Here is an 18692-nt window from a genome sequence, read left to right on the forward strand (position 1 = left end):
CTTAGATTATTATGAGTGAAAACTTTCTTCTTTGGTGAGACACATTCAGGGTTATATGTTTCCCTCTAAGCACTGAATTTAGCTGCACTCTGCATTTGTATGTTTTGTTTTAACGTTTATTAAATTCAAGATGCTTTTCCTCCCCTTGCTTGGTTCCTTGGTTTACTTAGAAGTGTACTAGTACACAAATATTTGGCATTTTCTCAGAATATTCCTGTTGTAGATCTCTAATATAATTTTGTTGTGGTGAAAACATGCCTTATATTATTTGCGTTTAAAAAAATGCTTGAAGAATTATCATATGAATAGTAGAGAATACTCTATACCAAATGTGTCTTCTGTTGTCTTAGGATGATATGTCAGTTATTGGAATGGGGAATCAAAATATCTAATAACTATTTTTAGCTGTTTATTTCTTCTCTACAGTTTAGTTTCAAGGGTTGATTTTTTCTATTACTAGGAACATATACATTCATAATTGCTGTATCTTTTTCTTTTCTTTTCTTTTTTTTCAGTATAAAGGATTGAACTCAAGAACTTTTGCTTGCCAGGCAGGCACTTATGCCACTGAGCTATGTCCCTGGCCATTGTATTGTTCTAACATATGATATTTGAACATTATAAAACCTGTTTCTAATGATATTAATTATCTAATGCTTATGTTGTTTGATATTAATGTAACAATTCCAGCTCTATTATAATTATTAGATTAAGTTATTGCAAATTCAATATAAAAGAGCTTTGCTCTTACATTTTCTTCCATAAGTTTCATGATTTCAGGTCTTACACTGATGTTTTAGTCTATTGTATGTCCTATTATTGTGTATTATATTTTTGTGTATCCCATTCCAAAAGCCCACATTTGTGTTTTGCATGTGGATATCCAGTTTTCCCAACACTATTTATTGAAGAGTGATCCCTTCCTCACTGTCTATGAACAATATGGGCTAAAATTATTTTGTATTTGTTAATCTCTTGTTATTCACTGAGGAAAATATTTTGTACAGTAGTTTGCAATTTTCAAATTAGTGTTGTGTACATTAATATGTTTTAGTCTTACAAATGTTCTAGGAGGTGTCTGGGAAGTATGTGTTATTATACCCAAATTACAGCTAGGAATTACTATCTACAGTACATAAGTTGTAGAAACTTGATTGGAATTGAGTTCTGCTGGTGTTGCATTAATGAACTTCACACTATACAGAAAAGATTCTCTTCATTAAAAATGGAATTGCCTTTATTCCTACAGCTTTTGTGTGGAATGAGGATGCATAATGATTCAGTATACTTAGTAGGGAAAACAAATTTAGTAATTGAGGTAGCAATCCAAAAGGGATTAAATAAATATTAGTGCATCCATAAATTAAATCTTATCTGTCCCATTAAAAGTAGTATTATGTCAGATATTTGTCATAAAACTATAAATATAGTCATCTAAGAATAAACAGAGCTATCAAAAGAGGAATATAATATAAGTAAAGAATTACAAAAAGACTAGAAATAGACAGGATAGTGCAGAAGTAGATGAACACATTCAATTAATATATTTTTGATAAAGATTCCACTAATATTTAGTAAAAAAATACCTTTAATAAATCATTCTGGAGCAATTAGATACCTGCATGAGAAGAAAAAATAAATTTTTCCCTGTAATTTCACACTATATTTATTAATTGATATGAAATTGACTGTGAAAATAAATGTTAAGAAACAATAAAACTTTTGGTAATAAACAAAATATCTTCATACTGGAGGGTTGAAAGCTACTTCTTCATTAGTACACTAAAATAATAACCATCACAGAAAATTGATAAATTATGACTTATTAAATTTAAGAAGTATTTAATGAAAGATACAATACAGAGTGAAAATATAATCTATAACCTGAGAGAAGACATTCATAATACATTTTCAAAAAAGAGCTTGAACAGAGAATAACTTGGGAATTTCTATAAACTAACAAGTAAAAGAAAAATTAACCTATTTTCAAATTGGAAAAAGAAGTTTTAAACAAGCACTTTTCCAGAAAAAAAATCCAAATAACAAATAAGAAAACTCATTATAATTAAGATCACCATGCAATAAGACTATGCTCCATATGCAATAATCTAAATTTAAAAGCAGCAATTCCTCTTGCTGGCAAGAATGTAGAACACCTTTCTAGAGGAAGAGCAACTGGAACATCAACTTTGAAAAGGTGTTTACCTATGATTTAACAACCACACTCAGAGGCATGCACCCAAGCAAAATGGGGGTACTTATCCATCAAAAGATATGGGTAAGAATGTGCATGGCAGCTTTCTTTATGATAGTCAGAATGTAGGTGAAGGGCAAATATGCCACTGTAGAAACATAAGCTGTGGAAAACAATAAAACATGAAAAAGTCACAAGGTGATAAAAGTGACAATGTGAATAAATCTCTTAAGAAGCCACACACAAGAAAGTTCAAATGGCATGAGTCCATTTATATGAACATCAAGAGGAGGCAAAAGTAACCAATAAAAATAGAAGTAAAAGATCATCATCTCTACTGAATACAAGAGAACTTTCTAGAATGCCAAGAATGCTCTAAATTTTTATGGGTTGGTTACATATAATGACCAAGACAGGGACTGCTTTAGTTCAGTGTGCTTCTTAATGCAGTGCCTAATCATTGTTTGAGTTTCATTTATGACCTTACTTCAGCTTCTAGCATTTCACAGTTGTCTAGGTGGCAATTCTTAAAACTGGATTTCCAAACAATGAACATAAGGTTTCCAGAGGTTAAAATAAGCTCTAAAGCAGATATTCTTTTTTCACCCTTTCTTTTCCCTGCTTGTGGCCATGACAGAATGTTGTAAAAGCACCCACTGAATACTTCTGTTGTTAGCATGACCTCAGCCCACCTTTCCTTAGAGAAGCCCCTCAACAAAAGTCACAAAGGCATCTCTAACCCTAACTATTCACAGTATAACATTATTCAAATTTCTCCCAAAGATTTTGAAACAAGGACGACAAGACATACTCGAGCATATATGGTCCAATCTCAGAACCTTAGGTAAGCGACTTCTACATTAGTGAGACAGGTTTTTTTTTTTTTTCTTTAGTTTTATTTTTGGACTAATTAAAAAATCATCACAAAATAATAGAGTAACAATTTTAACACATTGCATATCTTCAGAGTAGTTTCTCAGAATACAACATATGGGAATAAGAATTTCTCCAAATGATATTGGCCCATACCTTTCTTTTCAATGAGTTAGGAGAAACTACTAGTATGATTATCTTGTATTTTTTCCTTTTCCCTTCCATTCCTTCCCTTTTCCCTTATCCTAGTTCCTCTGTCCTTTTGAACAATTTCTCCCTACTTCACAATATCTGTCGTACATTGTAGTCCTTATTTATCCTTTCAGTTTTTCATATCGGGGGACAATAGAGAGTTTACACATGTAAGACCAATTTATTTCACTCATGGTACTGGCAAAAAATCAGACTTGAAGACCGGTAGAACAGATTAGAAATTACAAACACTCTCAGCTACCTTATCTTTGACAAAGGGGCCAAGCATGTTACCTGGAAGAAAAATAGCCTCTTTAATAAATGGTGCTGGGAAAACTGCCTTTCCACATGCTGAAACTAGACCCATGTCTATTACAATACACTAAATTAAAATAAAAATGAATTAAATATCTAAATATCAAAACAGAAACATCAAATTTACTGGGAGGGAAATTAGGTGGAAATTTTGAAGACATAGGTATAGGCAGAGACTTTATGCATAAAACACAGATCTCATGAGAAATACTACAAGGTTTCAACAACTAGAATCTCATATTATTAAAAAGCTTTTGCACATCAAAATAAATCAACAACAAAGTGAAAATAAAAAACACAGAGTGGGAAAAATATTTAGCTAACTATCCTTCAAACAAAGGACTTCTATGTAGAACATAGAAAGAATTGAAAAAAATCAGACCCACCAAATTCAAAGACCCAATGAAAAATAGGCATCTGAGATGAGTATTTCTCAAATGCAGAAATATAAATGAAAATAAATATATGAAAAAATGTTCAACATCATTGATCATTTGAGAGATGCAAATTAAAAGAATACCACAATTCCTTCTTACCCTGGAAGGAATGGATATCATCAAGAAATTAACCAATAACAAATTCTAGCAAGGCTGTGAGGAGAAGAAACCCTTCTCCACTACTGATGGGAGTGCGGGACTTGTGCAACTACTGTGTAAATCAATATGGAGATTCCTCAAAATATTACCATTTGAGGACCCATTCAATCCAGCTATTCCTCCTCTGTGTAGCTTCCAAGAAGAATTAAAAACATCAAACAACAATGGCATAACATATGATATTTATAGCCATAATGTTTATAGCAATATGATTTTTAATAGCTGAATCTTGGAAACAACCCAAATGCCCTTCAACTGAGGAATGAATAAAAAAGCTGTGATCTTTTTATATAATGAAAAACCACAGATATTTATAGGTCAATGAATGCAATTTGAGACCAGACCCATGAGTGAAATAAGTTAGGTTCACACATACAAATACTGTATTTTTTTTCTTTTTATAATTCTCACTTATTTTATATATTTTACTTTCAATAATTAAACATGCAAAATGACTTCATAACAGTGATTGAATGCAAATATATGCCATACCTCTTTTGTTTCGGCTGTACTTTCAATAATTAAAGAAAATATATCTTTTTTCTAATTACTAAATGTTATTACCATTTTCATTTACTACTTTATCATTTGAGATATGCATGAGACAGTAGGAAAGATAGAATAAAATACTTTAAAGAAGAATAAATCTTTTTTTATTATTTTTATTTAGTACAGGATCTTCAGGGTCTCTCTACACAGATTGGACTCGTAGTGATCCTCCTGTTTTCAGCCTCTTAAGTGCTGGAATTACAGGTGTGCACCACCACACCCAGTCTCATTCGCTGTCTCAGCATGCCCCAGGGGTGGGGATGGGGCTGGCGCTGGCACTGCACACCAGGTAGTGATCCCCAGTCCCTGCGTCTGCCTAGGCAGGCACTTTAATCCACTGAGCTAGCTGACTGGCCTAAAGAAGAATAAAACTTTGGGCTATGAAATATCTAGGTTCTAATATCCTGGACCTACTAAAGACACTCTGTTCATGACAAAATTTTACTACAGGATGTAAGTTTGTTACAGAATCTAAGAATTAGAATCCACTTCAATCCTGGAGCTGGTCATCAGGTCTGTTCTCTCTGAACAGACACTGTATTTAGGGGTCCCCTCTGGATCCTCTGTCATCACTTTTGTTGGTCCTCCCCTTGCTCTACTAAGAAGAGCTCAGCCTGGAGCATTGATCAAAACAGAAAACCTGGCTGCAGTCAGGCACTCGAGTGCAGAGCCTTGGCCTCCAGATCACCTCTTTCCCACCGTCACATTTTGCTTTTATTGCCTGTCCTGCCCTCTGGCCTTTATTCTAGTCCTGCAATGAGTACAACTCTGAAATAATTTAGTTCCAACAATGTACTTCTATCTTTTGAACATCAGTTCAGTCCCTGGTAACTTCTAAACTGGAACTTGTGACTAGTGCTGGGAATAAAATAAGGTTGTCCTTAATGAACAGAAGAGCATGGTGCACAATTGGGGTCTGGCAACACGTTCTGAGAAATCATAGATGGCCGTCATCGCTGGATGGCAAAGCATTGCATTACGTCAGTGGTCTAATTTTCTCAACTCATCATAAAATTTTAGACCTGACATCTAGACTAAAAGTGATAATTTATTTACTTTGTATTTTTATTTATTTAATTTTCTGGCTGGCTCAGGATGCCTTAAGGGCAGGTGTGGGGTGGCATGTGGAGCTGGGGATTGAACCATGGTCCCGCAAGCCTGACTGGGTTTGCCCATGCAGGTGCTTAAAAAACTAAGCTAACTGGCAAGCCTCCTACTTTGTATTTTTTAAAAATACCTCATTATTTATTTTTAACAATGTGTTTTCAAAGGTATATCACAGATAGTTTTCATAATTCTCTTGGGTAATGGGCAAAGGAACAAAAATATTAGTGTAAGTTGTAAGTGCTCTAGTTCCAGCCAAGCTTCATAGACTGTCTGGTTTTCTCCTCATAGCTAAATATTCTAACTCATAACTGTGGTAATCATAATTACAAGGGAAATGAGAGACCCTTTCTCTTCTCTGAACCATACTCAGCTACATTTCTTTGCTCTTGAAATGCAGGAGCTCTTCTGCAAAGGAAATTTAGAATGTCATAGAAGATTCACAACTCAGCAGAGCTGGGGAAATGCCCCGCTCTCTGTCCCAGTGCTGTGCATCTGTCTCCCCTTCTCCAGTTGTCCTTACTCCAGCCCAAGATATCGGAGTAACATGGGAGATGTAGCTGCTAAAGTTTCAGTCTAGCCTTAATGCAAAGCCTGGATTTCTGCAGCATTACAGTAGTGATATTGAACAGGAATTTCTTTTTTATTTTTTTTTTTATTAAATAAATTGTTATTTATTTAAGAGAGAGAGAGAGAGAGAGAGAGAGAGAGAGAGAGAGAGTGGTGTGTGTGTGTGGCCAGCTCAGCCCACCAGGGGGCGGGGCTGGCTGGCATGTGGTGCTGGGGGATTGAACCGCGGTCCCCGTGCTTTGCCAAGCTTGTTCTAAGTAGGTGCTTTAGACCACTGAGCCATCTCTCCAGCCCCTGAACAGGAATTTCTTTCTAGGGTTGGCTCCTTACAGATATGTCAGAGAATCTTGGAGAAGTCTTGTAAACGAAAGGGCAAATTCTTTTCTACAGTCTTCTAAAAAGACCAAGGGGCTGAGCAGATAGTTTGGCGGTCTAACTGCCTGCCGGCAAGCGCAAGGTCCTGGGTTCGATCCCTGATACTGCATGCCATACCAGCCTCGTGCTGAGCTGGCCTCTGAAATTGGGCATGGTGGCATGCACCTGTAATCCTAGTGCTGGTGTGGCTGAGACAGAAGGGTCAGTACAAGTCTAAGCTGCATACAAGACCCTGGACCAAATAATTAAATAAATCAATAAAAAATTTTTTTTAAAGTAAAAAGATGGAAATTATTTTTAGGATTGATGTAAATAAAAAGACCTAAGCAAACGCCATCAATTTTCCTCTAGGCAGCTGCAGTCACCAGGTTTAAGTAAGAATTTGAATGGATGATGATGTTTCCTATTACATCCACCCTCTTGTGATAAAAACAAGCCCGTGCATTTGGGCACGTTGGCATTCCCCACTGAACTAGATGTTGCGTGCATTATCTAACATGTGAACTGTCCCCAGACAGCCTCTCCTCATGGAAGGTTGATGACACAAGGCCAGAGATTCAGTCTCTGTGGCTCCTGTCATCATAGGTACGTTAGGCTGAGGCGTTCTGTTGGGCTGGAAAGCATGAAGGATCTGAGTTGTCCATTTTGCTCTCCCCTGACAGATATTGGCAGAGAGAAAAATATAAACTTAACAATGTCCTAAGGACTCAGGTAATCTTTTCCCTTCACTTATAAAACCCTTAAAATGAAGAAACTCATAGGTGAGTCAGGTAGGACAGCCGAGAAGGCCCTTCTCCAACATCTCATAATATAAACTCTTCAGGGGGAACCTTGATACTGGCCTTGTCAAGCTAAATAATTGCTCCAGACACATTTACTCCAGGCTCTTGCCTGATGACAGTGGCTTTAGGAATGGGCGCCTTCCACGTGTGTGAAAGACCTACACATGGGATGTGTGTTCTTAAAGTGCGGATGAAAAATAAGCCAGAGAATCTAGTTCACCATAGATTTCTTTTGTTTTAGTCAAAATACTTATTTTTTTTGCAAGTGATGGCTTTTTAAAATACCATAGTTTAAAATCTTTTACATATTGTCTAATGTACATCCTGGGTGTCTTTAGCAGACATTAGACAACAAGAGAGAAAACACAAACCGTGAGCAGATAGTTGGGGTTTCCACTCCTGGCAAAGTCTCTTTTGGGGCTAGACTGGGGTAAGCAAGAAAGTGAAGCTACTTTGTGTTTGTGCCCTCCTCAGAGAATGAAATACATCAAAAAACAGTGAATGGAATATATTGTAAAGCATTTCTGTTTTCTTCCTGAACAAACAAATGTCACAACTCTGTCAATTTCTTGATGGCAATTATATTATTTGAATTTTGTGGCACAGTAAAAAAATTCTTTCTTCTTCGTCTACTGTGTTCTTTCTCATTGAACTATGTCTATGGAACAACCAAATAATGAGTTGAGTATGACCCACCCATCCCTCCTTAAATGTGTGCCTTTAGAGTAATTATCAGGCCTATTGCTATTTGTGCCAACATTTCCAGAGCTCAGTCCATCTAAAAGGTTCTCAAAACTGGAGGCATAATTCACATCACAGGTTCCTAAACACCTATTTTATTGAAAAAGAATTCAATCTTCTTTTTAAAACAAACACACAGCACAATTTGTTCTGATACACTGTACTGTCAGGAACAAATAGGTGAGATGTTTTTGAACTAGAAACCTGTGTTTCAACAACTCAGTACAAGAGGATGGTAGTTATTTTAAACATCAGCACCTTTTATTGTGTGTACCAAGTACAGCAAAACACGGTCTTACCTTATAGATGAAAAATGAAAAATAAAAGGACAGAAAGGTGGCAGGAAGGGAAGGAGAAAAGATGTGCAGAAAGGAAAAAGAGTAGGAAGGGAGGGAGCGAGGAAAGAAGAAGAAGCAGAGGAAAGAAAAAAGGAGGGGAAGGATGGGAGAGAAGAGCTTTACACACATGCACACATTTGCACATGCACACACGGACACATTAACACACGTACAGAGATGTGTGTATATAGAGATAAATACAAAGAGATATATAATAAAGCAGCATAATGTGATTATTATTTATAATATAGGCTTAATGCAGTAAAATACATATGCAAACACATATATATATGAAAAATGCATACAAGCATTCAATACAGTAGAAAAATTATAGTACGTTTTATAAGCTCATAGATCTGAACACATAGACAACTCATCCCTGACTTTTCCTGATTTAACTTACAATTTTTTGACTTTACAATAGTGCTGAGTAGAAAAATACCTTCAAATTGCAAATTTTGATCATTTCAATGTACCTGATACTCTCTTGTGATGCTGAGACAGTCAACTACAGAACCACAAAGGGAAATAAAATATGCTATCTTGCTAAGCCAGAATATGTGGTAGCAGTCTCAATTACTTTTTTGTCATGGCTGAAACAAAATACCTGACACCCAAAGTTAAAGGGGGAAGGATTCATTTAGCTATCAGTTTGTAGAGGGTTCAGTCCATTATCAGCTGGCTCCAAGGCAGGTTGACATGGCAGAGGGGCATCACATAGGAGAAGCAGTTAATGGGTAGCAGAAGACAGCAAAAGCAAGCAAGGAAGGGGAAGTCAAGCTCCTTTCTGTGCCTTATATTTGTCCAGGCTATCAGGGTTAGGATGGTGCCAACCCTATCGGTGGACTGATTTAATAACCATCCACCCTTAATCCTGGCACCCTTAATCCTGCAATACACTTTAGATTCAGCCTCCTCTGTAAAAGCTCTGCCTATGATTGGATGAGGCTTTGGGGAACATCAAGACACAAGCCAACACAACAGCTTAGGTCTTTTGAATGCATTTTCAAGTTATGGGTTTGTCAGGATGTAGCCTCATCATAAATTGAAGAGGATCTGTTTTGGGGGAACTGGGTAGAGGTTCTATTGACTGTACTATAAGATCATATTATATATGCTAGTAATTTTTAAAACACTAGTAAATCTCAGACATATGTATGTATTTATATATATATATATATGAGACTATATATTACATATATATATATTTAAGCTTTTGCATGACTGACATTTGTCATGCCTAACAGATGAATCCAAATATGAATACATCCATTCATTCCACAAGCATTAACTGAAGAGTTTACTATTAACAAAGAATTGGATCTTATACTGTGAGACTAGAAAGCCAAGGAGAACAAGGCTTTTGAGGATTAAATGAAAGCCATTTCTCAGTGGGACAATGCATATATGCAGCTAATTGACTACAAATCAGTGTGAGTCAGGTGTCCTAATGCACGGACAACTAGATCCTAAACACGTCCAAAGATTGAGAGCTCTATAGGCCAACTGAGTGCTCTGATCCACGGCATGAGATAAGCAGGGTGCACCACACTCAGTGATAACAAGTGGATGCCCACACTGAGGAGAGTGGAGAGGAAGGGACCCACCTGGGATGTGTGGACACAGCATAGTCCGTGGTGGAGATGCCATGCTGAGTAGATGCTGGAGGATGGAATAATGACTGGGATGGTCATAGATCATAATGTGGAAGAGACAGCACTGCAGTAAAATATTTTTTAAAATGAATTTAATTTGGTAGTCATCAGTAGGATGAAAAAGAGCATTTCAGAAAAAAAGAAAAATGGTGGTAGTAAAGATAGAGATAGACCATGATACATTGATGTAAGGAATAGATTAAGATAAGAAATATTTGTTTACTTCTCAGCACATAGTAGGAACATAATAAATATTTGTAGTATGAATAATTTATCATAAAGAATTGGGAGGGGATGATTTCAGGGTTGTATTTGATTCTGTAGTAAGTGGTCAGACTCTTCTGGTACCCAGTAGGGAGACATGGAAGGGTTTGCAAAGGAAAGTACAGGATCAAAACTCAATCTGGAAGATGAGAATGAGCAGCATAGAACTCTAAGTATCATAGACTAAACTCAAAAGGCAATAAGGTAAAAGTAGGACTTTACTGGACAGAATAATACAGGAAACCTCAGAAAGACAGAGATATCTATGTCTACTATATAGTTTTGCCAGATTTATCCACCCATGCATAGCAAGAGTTTGCAAGACAGTGAACTTCTGCTACAAGGCTTCGTTCCTATAGCCATGGTTTGAGCCTTCATGCTTTGCTTTCCCTAAGATCACACTAACATTCCAGTCTTCTGCTCCTTTGACTCAGTTTCCTGCCTTGAGTTCAGTTTCCATAAATCACTTAGACCTAAAGTAAGCTCTACTTCTCCCCTTTGAATATGCAACTCATTGTTGTCCTCTTTCTGTCCCTGATTGTTTCAGGTATATATGACCCTCACCTCAGCCTCAGGCCCTGGACTAAAACCACCAAAGTGACCCATTTGTTCAGAAGCTTTTCTGTTCCTTGAGTCCCTTGGAGGTGACTCAATAAAGAAGGATTCAGATAAAGGATTTCACTATAGATCAGATAGAAGACAAGAATAAAAGTCATGAAAGAATTGCCTTGAAAGTCAGATCATTCATTTCTAGAGTTTCACAGAGAATCATCTATGTGCCAGTCAATTCTCTTCATGTTCAATGCAAATCAGACAACAAAAGAGCTAACATTCTGGTTCTCATACCGCTTAGCTGCTGGGTGGAGAAACACTCAACAATCCTGATAAATGAATATCTTATATCATCTTTTGAAATTTTAAGTGCTCTAGGAAAGTGGAGCACAGAGGATCAGTAATGGAGAAAGAAGTGGGGAACTCATCGCTCTATTAACCAAAATAGTTGAAGGTTATGGCAAGGACCCCACAGAGGTGGAGAGAATTCACCAAGTGCATCCCTGGGGGAGAGCATCCCCAGCGGGAAGAGTGACTAACAGTGTCTCTGGCAAGTTCAGTGGACTTGGCCAGCACAGCAACTGGAGGGTAAGCAAGAAGGAGTCTGATGCAAAAATGAGGTCATAACAAATAGGAGCTAAACCATACAGGATCTCGTCGGCCAGATTAAGGGCTTTGGCTTTCTTTTGAGTGAAATAGGAGCCACTAAAGGGCCTGAGCAGAGGACTGACATAACCAGATGAATATTTTTAAGGATTACTTGGTGCACTGAGAAAAAGCCATAAAGGGACAAGAGCAGGAAAGAAGACTATGAGCTTAATTTGAAAGTAAGTCACACATAGTCATCCACATGAGAGACAGTGGTCCTCCAGGACACAAGCATAAGAGTGGTAACCAGAATGGAAGTGTCTTTTCATAGAGGAACCAGCAGGACTTCTTCCTGCACATGAACTGTGAAAGATAAGGAAGACTTAAGGAAGATGTCAAGATTTCCTTTTGTTTGGCTGACTAGAAAGGTGGGATTGCCTGAGTGAGATGGCAAGGCTATGGGTGGGTTGGTGTGTGGAAGCACCAAGCCTTTAGTTCAGTCCTTGCTGACCCGGAAATGATTGTTAGCTACCACAGTGAAAATATCAAATGGGTAATTAAGATATAGGCCCAGAAGTTTGACAGTGGAACAGAAAGTAGAAAATTCTCAGCAAAAATGGTAGGTAAAGTCATGAGACAGGGTGAAATTGCCAAAGGGTTACATACAAACCTGGCAGAGAAAGAGAAAAGGGTCTGATTCTAAAGGCACCCAACATGAACAGATTGAGAGGAATTACGGTGATAATTGTAAGGAAATAAGGAGAGAATCTTAATGTGGTTGGAAATGGAGAGGATAGATGAGTGTGTTCTATGCTTGTACTCGAGTTGTAACTGTGAAATTCAAGATACAACCAATTGTGTGCTGGCAAATATTATGCAGTAGGGGGAGGGGAATCTACTTTGTCGCTGTTGCTAATTTCTCTGGTGTAAATGTTCCACCAAGGTTCATTTTGAGCTACCAACTTGAATTCACACACATTTAGTGGAAAATGTGAAGACAAACACAAAACTTTAGAAATTTATTTGGGAAATCACGTCTAGGGAGGTAAAAGTGAAGCCATGGGAAAAGTATGAATCTTTAAAGGATCTATGGTGGTACCTGAAAACTCAAGGCAAAGTGTGCTAAGAACATCCACATTAAGGACCAAGAAGACCTCTGCATAAAGAAAGAAAATCAAAAATTTATATTTCAAAATAGATTTTCACAGTACAGCCATTATGACACTGTTGCAAAACTATTTTTCCCTGTGACAAGAAAATAGAACAGGTCCAGATAAGAACTTTTCTTTATAATCCTTTCAGAGAATGAGCACAAGAAATTCCTATCATATCTAGGTAAGGATTTCAGTTTGAGTTTGTTTAATGCTTTTATCCACTTTCAATTTCCCTTAAAATAAAATGTCATGATATCTACTCTAACACATACTTCATTTAACTTCTCAAATAATTAATGCAGTTTCCCAAGCTTATGGTAATTTTTTTCTTTTTGTTTAGATCAGCTGAGATCTGGTATAAGCCAAAAAGATTCTTATATGATTAATATTTTTGAAACATCACTAAGAAAGGCTGAGCACATCTAGACAATTTGCTCTTTCTTTGTACAACTTCACTGATAAAGAATCTAATCAAGATAGTAGACAATTCTCCATTATTTAGATACAATTTATGTTATGGATAGTCAGATAAATAACTTTTAAAAAGAGCTCTATCTAGTGTTGAGTGACAGCATTGTGTTGTAAATCACATTTTTAGAAACTTTCTGTGATAGTTTCATTTAATTTTCAAATTAAGCATTTTCATTATTTTTTTCATTTGAAAAATGTGAACATTGTTAGCAGATTTGCTTTGGGTGAAATTAAATTTAGATTCCACCCCCAGTGTCTGCTGGATGGTACAGAGAAGCCCACCTAAATCTAAGAATTCTTCTGGAAAAAGCACTAACAACATAACCCACATGCTCACAGGTCTGTACTCTGAGAAAAGCACAGCTGATCCTGGTTTGGTACAGTTCTGAATGTCTTCTCAAATTACAATTCAGGTGAAGCTCTGAATCTAGGGAGTTCTGTGTTCTCAGATGTTAGAGTTATGACTTGAAAAGAAAAAAAAAGGCAGTTATTAAATTTCTCACTGACTGAAGTTCGGGTGGAAGAGAGTGACCCTCTTGCCAAAGGCAAAGCTCTGTCTCACAGTTCAGGGCCCTTATGTGATTTCCCTCGGGACCCAGGCATGGACCGAGGACAATACAGAAACTTGTATGTTCACATAATTGGCCCACTTTCATCGGCATAAAGGGAAGAGGGAATCTCAAATTATTAACAGTCCAGTGCTTTTACAGCTCCCACCTACCATGTACTTACCGCTTTCAGATTTCCTCTAATTGAATTACTGAAAGCAGACCAAATGACCTTAGTTGTTCAAGCACTATTTATCACATTTTATTTTAAATGAGTCACATTTTAGAAAGCAAATATTCTCTTAATCTATTTTCCAACTCATACTAATTATTTCTTTGGTGCCCTAATGTTTCTGTGACTTTTATTTTCAAGAAACAACTATTAATTTTAAGATAGTCAGTGACCTTGTTTGGATGACTTGGTCCCCTCAGGTGACCTTGAAGTAAAAATTATAGAATTATCAATTGGCAAGTTCACCAGTATCCAGCACAAGATGAGAAGGGTAAGAGCTCTTAATTTCCCAGCACCAGCATTCATCATGGGAAGACACATAAAAAGAAAGGGCAGATTCCAATGACATGCATCCAATAAACTGGAAACTCTTGTCACAGTAAATGCCAACTCAGCAGTTCATGACCACAATGCATAACATCACTACATTACTTATTTTTTAACCCTCTAAACTAGAGCTTTTGTTAGGAGGCCTTCTGTTTCTTCCTTTGTATCCTGGCAACTCCAAATTTGTCTCTACCATGAAATCATCTTTCTGAGTCAACTGAATTTCAGCTTAACTTTTGGTAGCAGTTCATTTTTGTAAAATGACATCCAATCACGAATAATAGATGACAAAATGAGAAAGCTTTCTTAGTTCCCAACAGGCCATTGTGCAATGGAAATAAACTATCCTATTATTTATGAACTATTTTTAATACAAAAACCCCAGAACACCTCTTAGCAATTTGCATGATCTTTCTTTCTAAGGAAAGCTCATAAATGTGGTCTATAGTCTATTGCCTGGATTAGCATAAATTGCAAAATCAGCGTTCAAGATGAACTATCATTTTTTAATTTATTTAGGAAGTAAAATGATATAATGCAAGAGGGCCATATCAGTGTCAATGGTGTTATCCACACTATGCAACAGTATCTATTAGATGTGTTTGTTTTCAAATCAGAGTTCATGAAGTAAGACCAAACACTTATGAAAACTTCCTTGCATATTGACGTTCTCTACTTTAATTTTATTATTTCCACTCAGTAGAGTGAAGGAGAGCAGTACAGCACCAATAATGGGCAAAAGGGATTAAATATGAGATTAAAGGCCAGTTCTCTGACTCTTAAATTCTACGAACAAGTCATTCAGATTTCGTGAGCTTCATTTGTTTATTTATTTTGTTTTAATACATTTATTTATTGATTTGCTACAGGCTCAGACTCACAGTGATCCTCTCATCCCAGCCTCCCCAGCACTGGGATCACAAGTGTGTGCCACCACACCCAGTTTTGGGGCAAGCCTGGCCTCCCCGAGGTTCCAGGGTGGGCATGGCATGTGGTACTCGGGTCCTTGTGCTTGCCAGGCAGGTGCTTAGACCGCTGAGCTATCTGCATGGCCCTTTGAGCTTCACTTATAAGACTATTTTTGAAGTTGTATGATCTTATGGGCCAACGTGGTTAAAAGTGAGTACCAGATTTAATAGTAGGATCTTGATCTTGCTTCTTCGAAACAACAAAGCAAAAACAAACAACAAAAAGAAATGGTGCCAAGGGTGCAACTGGCTTTAGAATACACTTAAGATGGTGCTGAGTGCTTTCATCTTTGCAATTTATTCTCCCCTAAGCAATGTGAGAGTATTTATTGTAAATGGAAACTGTTAAAGGTATCACACCTATTCTAATACCAAGAAATTTGCTTAATAGTACATTTATTTTAAAAATACTTTAGAGAGCTGAGTCTCTTTCCAATTTTTTTTCTCGTGACCAAAGCACATGCATAGGACTGTAAATAGTGGCCATTCTGGGTACCAGCCTCATGCAGGGTGTAAGGCACAGCGCTTCCTCCCCTTAAAACAAAACTTTCCTAAGACCACTCTTCAAATAGTTGCCATTTACGTATAACTGTGTCATAACTGCAGAAAGACCTGTAGAAGGAAATCATACCAAGTGCTTAATTTTTTTCTTAATTATGGTTTGTCTGTTTGTTTTCCCAACAAGTAGATGAAATCATGGGAATGTTGTTCTCCTTACTTAGATGATCCTTTGAGTTTTCTGATCCTAGGGTATAGCCATGAATTTCTGCCATTGATTCTCATGTTGCAGCATGGCTTTGCTGGCTGCATGACACAATGCCAGTCCTTACCACATCCTACCCAGACTGTCAGTCATTGCCCAGACTACTTCAGCTCTCTGCACTCCACTCCCTGAGGCGGTGCCCCAGTCATCTCACATGAACTCTGGCAAATCTCCATGCCCACCAGCAATCACGGACTCCAAAGTACACCTACTAACAAGACGAAGCTCAGCTGCCTGAATAATGCTATGTTAAGTATTTGAGTTATACTAAAACTGTAAGTACAAAATAAATTTGAGGAAGTATGTGACTTCCTTACCTTAAAATTATAAATCTACTTTTTTTTTTTTTACTGATGTTTCCAATACCTTAAAGAGAATAAAGCCAGGTTTCAACTCAGTATACATATGACCAAAATTTTATGTGACAATATTAGATTTCTTCAAGAGAATGGGCACAAATGGGGGAAAAACTCCTACGTGGAAAAAAGTGTTACACAAGCAATAAGCATTTTGCTTCCTTTTTGCTTTATTATCACATGCCATATGATGATAATAATGTTTATCTCGTAGGTTGTTTACATAGTTGATAGCACCAAACAAACAGCATTTATGGAGCTTTTTAATGGCCAGGTGTGTGGCCTCCATGAATAATACGAGTAAAGACAGGAAAAGACCCACCTCCATTAAAGCAGTGAGAACACTAGAAAAGATTATTAGATTCAGCTATCTTATAATAAGAAATTAACTGAAGGTGCACAGTAATTCAGAAAGCATTTACTTAAAGTTTTTTTTTTTTTTAAAGCTAAATTTCAGTAAGAGCACGCTTCATGATGCTTTGGTTTTTGCTATTTCCATACACTCCTCCACAGTTCTGAGCCTTAAAAAACAGCAGCCCACAATCACAGTTAAAACTCTCAAAATGACAGGCCTTGAAGGAGCAAAATTGGAAGGGGGGCTTTTTCAGAGTCCCCATTCCCAGAGAATTGGCCATTACTAAGCCAGTCCCATGATTTCTTTAAAACCTCTATTCACAAACCTATCATTATCTGACCTGACTTGAAGTTCACTTTCAGGGGTGAAAAAATTCTTTTTCCAAACATACTAAAATCATCAAAACCTACTGTCTGAATTACAGCTAACAGGACAGCAATTAGAACAATAGACTAGGCAAAAACTTCAACGGAAAATATGAGTAATGAAATGTCCATAGGAGATTTTTAAAAACCAGAATATTCCTGGGAATCTAAAAGCCTTTGTGCATGTGCATAAATGAACATATGCCTCGGGATGCACACATGTTCAAGAAAACCCAAGAAAGTCTGATTCTTAAAGTTGAGGTTCTGTGCAAGCAACAAACGAAAGCAGAAAAGGAGTAACCCAGGTAAACTTGAAATGTGCTCCCCCAAACACACACAGAGCTCTCAGCGAGAGTGGGAGGTTCATTAGTTGAAGCATTTTAAGACTCCTCTGTCCCAACAGTTGGCCACTATGATCATTAAGAATGGCTGTCAGTGGTCACAAACAAGTGCACATGTGCATTGCACACGTGCATGCACACACACATGCGCGTGCACACACACATACACAATTACAGATTTTACATAATTTCTTCTGGCGAGTCACTAGGCAAACACCAAACAATAACAAACTCTGGTGGGGAATAGGATATAATTTTCAGTATTTCATACTATATCACTTAAAGTATTTAGTTTTTAATAAAAAAGTAAAAGATATGGACAGAAATAAGAAAGTATGACTGAACACAAAAGAGTACAAAAAGTAATCAATAGAAATCATCACCAAGGAGCCCCAGGTATTAAATTTCCTAAAGATTAAAAATCAATTATTTAAAATATATTCGAAGAACTGTAGAGAAAATGCACTACGAAATTAAGAATGTGAGACCAATGTCTTACCAAATGGTTATTTTTAAAAGATTAAAAATTACTTTTTAAACAGGCAAAACAGATATTATGCAGATAGAAAGTATAATAATTGAACAGGATATTTGTAACATGGCTTAGTAGAACATTTGAACCAGCAGAAGAAAAAAAAATTACTGAGCTTGAAGGTAAATCAATAAAAATTATCCCTCTTGAGAGTGAAAAGAGCAGAGAATAAAAGAAAATTAGCAGGGCCTCGTAGATCTGTGGACATCAAAAAGTGAACACAACAGGTGCATAACAAGAGCCTCCAAAGAGGAAATAAATGAAAGAGAAAAGAAGCACAAAGGATACTCAAAAAGTAATGATTGATCTTCTCACATTTGACAAGAAATATCATTGTGAATATCCAATAAGCTCCACAAAATTTGTTTAAGGTAAACTAAAAAATACCCACACCTAGACATATAACGCTTGTATGGTTGAAAGTTAATGATAAAGAAGATCTTGAAGGTAACTAGAAGAAAGCATCTCATCACTTACAAGTACCCAAAGGCGGACCCATGGAAGCCAGGAGGTGGTGGGGCCCATGGAGGCCAGGAGGTGGTAGGACCTATGGAGGCCAGGAGGTGGGGGACCCATGGAGGCCAGGAGGTGG

The 18692-nt window shown here is 37.0% G+C and overlaps 1 protein-coding gene across 1 annotated transcript in view; it reads right to left on the reverse strand.

Moving 5' to 3' along the window:
* Hs6st3 (heparan sulfate 6-O-sulfotransferase 3) overlaps positions 1 to 18692 on the reverse strand; it is a 798794-nt gene that overhangs the window by 183168 nt on the left and 596934 nt on the right. The window lies entirely within an intron of this gene.

This window comes from Octodon degus, unplaced genomic scaffold (genome assembly GCF_000260255.1).
Source record: "Octodon degus isolate 3935 unplaced genomic scaffold, OctDeg1.0 scaffold00039, whole genome shotgun sequence".
NCBI classification, from domain to species: Eukaryota; Metazoa; Chordata; class Mammalia; order Rodentia; family Octodontidae; genus Octodon; species Octodon degus.